The sequence below is a fragment of the Dipodomys ordii genome, unplaced genomic scaffold (assembly GCF_000151885.1).
Source record: "Dipodomys ordii isolate 6190 unplaced genomic scaffold, Dord_2.0 Scaffold180, whole genome shotgun sequence".
Taxonomy (NCBI): Eukaryota; Metazoa; Chordata; class Mammalia; order Rodentia; family Heteromyidae; genus Dipodomys; species Dipodomys ordii.
The window spans coordinates 960597-967925 of NW_012267396.1; positions in this window are offsets into that span (position 1 = coordinate 960597).

Below are 7329 nucleotides of genomic sequence, written 5' to 3' on the forward strand. Positions count from 1 at the left end.
CCACTTCCGGTGTTCTGGTGGTTTATTGGAGATAAGAGTCTCACGGTCTCTCCTGCCCGGGCTGGCTTTGAACCACGATCCTCAGATCTCAGCCTCCTGAGTAGCTAGGATTACAGGCATGAGCCACCAGCGCCCGGCTTCCCTGAGCTGTTTTTGTTCAAGGCTAGCACTCTACCACTTGAACCACTGCCCAGGCTGGCTTTGAACCACCATCCTCAGATCTCACCCTCCTGAGTAGCTAGGATGACAGGTGTGAGCCACTGGTGTGTAGCTTGGAATAACTTGGAATCCATGTGTCCTGCAGTCTCTCTAAATTGGGCCCAGCTCCTGCCAAGCACAGAGTTTTGAGCCCTTCCCATCCTTCCTCCTCAGCTTCCCCCACCTCCAGACCCTGTGCCCTGCAGTGTGACAGTGCAAGCATTCTGGAACTGTAACTGCTTTTTGCCAGTCAGGGGATCTGCCCCGAGCTGCATGTGTGTACATATAACTATGTTTCAATGTAGTGTCACTAGGTATTTTCAATGTAGTGTTACTAGGTTTGCTGCAGAGTGCTAGGTTAATAACAGGGGCCTGCAGAGAATAAGGTGTCACCTTCCTAAAATGCTAGGCATGTGCAACTTTGTTACAGCCTGTTTCTGGGTCCCTAGAAAGTCTGTGCTTCAACACTGGTTGGTGGGATGCCTGACAGGCCTGGGCCTCTCTGCACAGGGCGGGAAGGCCTGACAGGAATGCACGGATGGCTCGAGTGCCAGAGCTTTGCCCGTGCTTGGATTGAGCAGGTAGGGGAGTCTCAGGAAACCTCTCTCCTCTCCATGGTTGGGGGGAGGGGGTTCCTTTTTGGGGGAGCCTGCTGCGCACCTAGGTTTTGCTGGACAACTGGAGGAGGGGTGGGCAGCCTTGCCACTGGCTCGGGGCCCCGAGGGGAGACGGTTGGGCTGTTTCAGGTGCAGAGTCGAGGCCAGCGCAGAGTGAGGGTCTCAGTCTGCGCTGTGGATGGTCCCGGTGCCCCTTAAGTTTATATTTTATTATTTTGTCTTAATTACTTAATCTTTTTTTTTTTTTTTCCTTGGTTGGTCATGGGGCTTGAACTCTGGGCCTGGGCGCTGTCCCTGAGCTCTTCAGCTCAAGGCAAACACTCTACCACTTGAACTGCAGCGCCACTTCTGGTTTTCTGGTGGTTCATTGGAGATAAGAGTCTCGTGGACTTTCCTTCCCCGGCTGGCTTTGAACTGTGATGATCAGATCCCAGCCTCCTGGTGAGGCACCAGTACCTGGCTTAATTTTTGTGCTGTCCTTGGGCTTGAACTCAGGGCCTGGGTTCTGTCCCTGAGCCTTTCTTTGTTCATGGCTAATGCTCTATCATTTGAGCCATAGCTCTACTGCCAGCTCCTTTTGGTGGTTCACTAGAGATAAGAGTCTCACAGAGCTTCCTTTCCTGGGCTGGCTTCTATCTGGAATCATTTAGATCTCAGCTTCCTGAGTAGCTAGGATGACTGGCATGGGCCACTGGCACCTGGCCTATATTTTGCATTTTTGGTCGGTTGTAGCGTTTGAACTTAGTGTCTAGGTGCTGTCCTGAGCCTCTTTGTGTTGAAGGCCAGCGCTCTACCACTTGAGCCACAGCACCACTTCTGGTTTTCTTGTGGTGCTTTGGAGATGAGAGTCTCTTGGGAACTTTTCTGCCCAGGTTGGCTTTGAACTGCCCTCCCAAGATCTTAGCCTCCTGAGTAGCTAGGATAACAGGCGTGAGCCTCTGACACCCGTCTGTTTTACTTTTTATTTACTTTTTTTTTTTTGGTCAATCATGGGGCTTGAACTCTGAGCCTGGGCGCTGTCCCTGAGCTCTTCGGCTCAAGGTGAGCACTCTACCACTTGAGCCACAGCCCCACTTCCAGTTTTCTGGTGGTTCATTGGAGGTAAGAATCTCGTGGACTTTCCTCCAGGGCTGTCTTTGAACTGTGATCCTCAGATCTCAGCCTCCTGAGTAGCTGGGCTGACAGGCGGGAGCTGGTGCGAGCGCTGCTCTTTGCCTCTGGGTCAGTGGCTGTGATCTTGGCAGCCTCTGAGCTTCCCTTTGCCTCCCGTACAATTTAAGGGATTGAGAGCAGCTATAGCGACAAGAGACTTTAAGGTGCTTCACCCCATCTCTGAGGGACCCGTGCCCTGGGAGTGAGTGAATTGGAGGGGCCATCCCTGGAGAAGAGTGAGGAGGAGATGGGGAGAAGCTTACCTAGCCCCCCCCCCCATACTGGGGTTTGAACTCAGCCCTCTAGCCTTTGATTCACCCACACAGCCCTTTCTATTGTTTTCTAGTAGGACTTTAGGCTTTTGCCTGAGGCCAGCCGTGGGGCCTTGACTCTCCTATCTCTATCTCCCAAGTAATTGGGATGACAGGCTGGCACCTCCACTCCCAGCTTCTTTGTTGATATGGGGTCTTGCTTTTGTACCCACCCACACTGGCCTTGAAAGTAATAGCTGGGATTATAAGCTTTGAGGGGGGGGAAGGGGGGATGGAGAGTCAGGGGCTGCCTGGCCTGGCCAGGCCACAGGTGGGTGGGGCCATGTCAGCCTCCCGACCGGTCACCTACCTTTCATTTCTGCTGTGGGAAGTAGGGGCTGCCCCTGGGTTTGGACTCACTTGGGGCTCTGGCTTCCCGTGAGCCACTCCTGGGGTGTGGCCACCCAGCCCCGGGGACACGGTGCCTCGCTGCCGAGTCAGTGCTCACTTAGTGAGGAGCGCCTCCGATTGGCTCCAGGGCGCCAGGGAAAAGGGCTCAGCAGAGCGGGAAGGCCCAGGGGAGCCCAAGACTTGCAGGCCTGGGCTAGCCGCCAGCTTCAGCGTCTCTTCCTCCGTGACTCAGTTTCCTCCCCGCACACTGGGAATGTGGACAGCTTACCTTGGAGGGCGGTGGCGGGTGGCAGGCTGACAGCACTCAGGTGTTGTAAATGGTGCCCTGGCACACGTGCTGCCCGGCAGGCAGGAGACCTGCCAGGGGCAGCGGAACTCGCCCTGGGGTGGGCGGGGCACATGTGTGGCCCCGCCCCCGCCGCCAACCTCCACCCATCCTCCTCCAATCCCAGCTTCCTTGTAGCCATGAGGATTCAGTGGTCCTGCTGTTGGCTCCAGGTCCCTGGGACTGCAGCCAGGGCCCCTGCCCGCTGCCCGCTGCCGGGCTTGCCAGCCTCTCTGGGCCAGGGCTGCAGGAGGGTTGAGGAGCACGGACTGTGTGCAACCTTTGACCTGGTGCCCTTGGCCCAGTGACCTTTCTCTTGAGCCTCTCCCTTCAACCTCCGAGGCGTTGAGGGCAGTGGGGGAAATGGTAGAGGGGTGTCGGGCTGGCACCAGTGCCTGGCACCGCTGTTCACCAATCTTAAAGCCCGCACACCGGGGGGACTTCGCCCCCACCTGGCAGGGTTAGGCCTGGAAGATCCCCTGCACCCCCATTTCCAAGCCCCCGAGGCTTTGGGGGCTTGTTTGGTGTGTTGGGCAGTTAGTTGTGTGACCCCAAACCAAACCTGGTTGGCCATCGGCTGGTGGTGGTAGTTGTTCAGTCGGGGGGGGGGGACCCCTCCTCCTGCTCCCCTTGCTGCCTGCCGCATGGAGCCGCAGAGCTCCCTTTCTATCCCATCTTTTTGTCTCTCTCTAAAGCAAGGCGCTCGGCCCGAGCCGTCTGGCTGTGACGTCATCTGTAGGGCTTTGTGCTCCCCTCAATGAGGTGGGGTTCACTCTGGCTGTGTGTTCCACTGCCACGTGTGAAACCTGCCTGACCACATGGTGCCCCCTGTCCCCCCTCCCCCGCCCCCTCCCCCCCTGCTCTGGTGTTCCTCATGAGAAGAGCAGGCCACGCACGCACGCGTACGCAGAGCCAGGCCCGGGCCTCCTGCGGGCCCCAGAGAGTACGCAGAGCCAGGCCTGGGCCTCCTGCAGGCCCCAGAGAGGCATTCCAGAGATTTCCTCACATTCTTGCGGCCGTGGCTGGGAACCAGACTGAAGCATCCAGTCTGTGTCCTCAGGCTTGGCGGCCCCCATGGGGAAACTGAGGCACCAAACCAGCAGCCAAGGTTTGGCTCAACCACCAGCACATGCATCCACCTTCCTAGCAAGCTCCCTGCAGCCCCCTCTGCCCCCCCCCAGGCTGGACACAGGCGGAAGTCCGGGGTCGTGTGTCCCCTGGCCCATGTCATTGTGTGGGTCACAGCAGCCTGGGAGAAACTCCCAGCCAGGTTCCTGGCTCCTGTGTCATAGCAACCCCCCCCCACATCTGGAGTCACATCTGGAGAGGCAGCCTGGGGCGCCCTTCTAACTCAGACATCCTGTTGTCCAGGCCAGGTGCCGAGGGGCGGGGCCTGGACACGGCTCTTCTGGCGCCAGCCCTGCTCCGTGTTTCCAAAGCCAAAACCTTTCTTGGGTTCCAGCAGCTTCTCCCCTCCCCCTCCCCCCCCCGGGCTGTCCCCTGCCTCCCCAGGGAGCCGCTGCTCCAGGCTGAAGTCCTTTGGCTGCTTGCTCGCACACCTCAGCCCCCTCCCCCAGGCCTTAGGGAGATGGGGGGCTCCTGCCTGCCCAGCCCCCCCATGCCCCAGCTCTCAGGAGCTGCCTGGGACGGCCTCCCTCTGGTGCCGTGTCCCCAGCAGGAATAACGCCCACCGAGGCAGAGCTCCGCAGACGAGCGCCCTGAAAACGGGGCCTGGCTGCCATGAGAAAGCCCAGATGTAGCGGGCCGCTTCTTCCCTGAGAAGAAAGGCAGGCGGCCTCCCCCCCCCCCAATTACCCACTAAGCTCTCAGCGCCCGCCGAGCCCTGGGCACATCTGCTGTCCCTTTTGTAGCCCACAAAGCCGGGGCTGACAGCAGCTGATTAGCATAGCCCGGCAGACATTTGCATGTAATTGCCCCCAGCCTTCCTTGCAGAAAAGCCAGGCTCTGGCTTTTGTCTTGTCCTTCTGTTCTTGGGGTTGCCCTTCTGTGCACCCCACAGCTCCCAACCCCAGCCCAGCCCCTGAGGGCCTCTGAGCTACTTGTCTGATTTGGGAGCTTCTCCAACCTGGGTCACCCCAGCACCGGGGTTTTCCTGCAGCTGGTCAGAGATTCTGCAGTAGCCTGGGCCTGGCCCGAGACAATGTTAGCAACATGTTAACCCCTGTGGTGCCCACCCATTTTAAGAAATAAAATGTGGTAGGCACTGAAGGGCTCTTGCCTGGAATCCTGGTTGCCTAGGAGGCACAGATTGGGAGGATTGGGTTTTGAGGTCGTTGTGGAGGCTCATTTCAGCCAATACCTAGATCTGTCGGTTTGTGTCTGTCCTTGGAGCTACAGCAGAATCGTAAAAAAGAAAGTGCTGTCCACCCGGCCTGTGCATACATGCAGACCTTATCCCACAAAGAATTACAGCGAAAGGGCGGGAGCGTGGTTCAAGTAGTAGAGCACCTGCCTCAGTAAACACAAGTCCCTAAATACCACCAAAACAACAACCCTTGGCAGGGCGGGGGTGGGGGTAGGGGGGTGGCCCTTGATATCAGACTTCCCTGCCAGGGTAACCTTATCCTGGGGTAACTCTACACGCACACTGGGGTCACCCTGAAAGCCTAAGCTGTTATCTGTGCAACTTCAAATGAAGAGCAAGTGGGTAGGGAATGGATCTCGGTGCTGGACTGTTTTCCTAGCAGGGTTGCATGTATGTGTGTGTGCACACATAATGCACACACACACATACGCATGCGCAAAGATGCCAACACGTGTGAGAGACATGGCATTGTCAGCCACGTGGCTTCGTGGTCGCTCTCCAGCTGGGAAGCCAGACCCTTGCGGGGCTTCTGTCAGGCTCGGTCTGGGAGTGGTCTCGGGGCGGGGGGTATGGGGGGGGGACAGGGCACCTGGGGACTGGAGCCACCCTGGCCTCGCGTCCACCATTCTTTCTGAAGCTCAATCTTGGGTTTTGGGTTATTTGGCTTTTGGTTTTTGGGGTTTTTTTTGCCATGACATCGCCCTGCCACAGGCGAAGCAATGGCTCGTGTTGCTGTTCTAAACTGCGTGCCAAAAGAGTATTCAAGCCGAGCTGATCCGATCCGCGCGGGCGGACTGACCCCAGTGCCAGACCTGGTCGGGCACCTGGCCTTTGGCCTCGCAGGCCGAGGAGGCCGAGGAGAAGCTCGGCTGCTGACAGCATGCAGCCTGGAATGCGGACGAAGCCCCCCCCATATCACACCTCCGGGGAGGGGGACAACAGCTCTGCTTACTTCCAGAGGGGCCCCCTGTGCACCCCTGGGACCTTCCCCTAGGGCTGCGGGGCCCCTCCCCTCCATCTCCCCTCCATCTCCCCTTTGCTCTTTCTTTTGTTTCCTTTTTGTCAGTCGTGGGGCCTGAACTCTGGGCCTGGGCGCTGTCCCTCAGCTCTACAGCTCAAGGTTATTGCGCTACCACTTGAGCCACAGCGCCACTTCCGGCTTTTTCTCTTATGTGGCGCTGAGGAATCGAACCCAGGGCCTCAGGCATGCAAGGCAAGCGCTCTACCACTGAGCCACCTTCCCAGCCCCACTCTGTTCGTCCTGGGGCTGCCTTGGGATGTGAGGTGTTAGGGTCACGTCACACAGGCACGAGCCATCCACACCATTGGGCTAGCCCTGTCAGGGGACCTGGGGTTGCTGGCCCCGGAGAGCAGCGCCCACCTTTGATGTGCCTGTGGGGAGAGGCGTGGGGCTCGCCCTCCATGGGCCTGGCAAGCCTTGGGCTGCAGCGCGTGGTGGAGGCCGGGCTTCCGGGGTGGACTTGTCTTCCAACACACTTCCTGCCAGCGTGGAATTCTCTTTGTGTGTCCTTCATAGCTGGGGCTCCTGAGGTGTGTGTGGGGGGTGGGGGGACACTGCTGCTGGTGGAGACCTGAACCCATGGGTGGCTCTTGACTTAACCAAGTTCCAGGATGCTGGGGCATGGGGGGATTGCTGCTGGACAATTGGGGACACCGGAGGCCCAACCTCTTCACCCACGGGCCTGTCTTGGGTACCCCAAGGGGAAGCTGGGCCCATTGGGCTGCAGCGGTGGCTTTGGGAGCACACCCTGGATTTCCCAAGCCTGCAGCGGTAGGGTGGGGGCACCCGCTCCCCCCCCTTTTCACCTTGCTCTCGTCTGATCATGGAGAAGGGGAGCCGGTGACTTAATACAAGATGTGATATTTGGGGTCAGGGTTCTCCATTCCCCACTGTCTCTGCCTCCCCCCCCCCCGGCTGGGGAGATGACCATTATTAATTATTCCTCCATTTGGTAGCAGGGAGAGTGGGGTTCAGTTCTGTCCAGCCCCCAGTTCTTCCAATCCTGCTCAAGGATGGAAAGTTCTAGG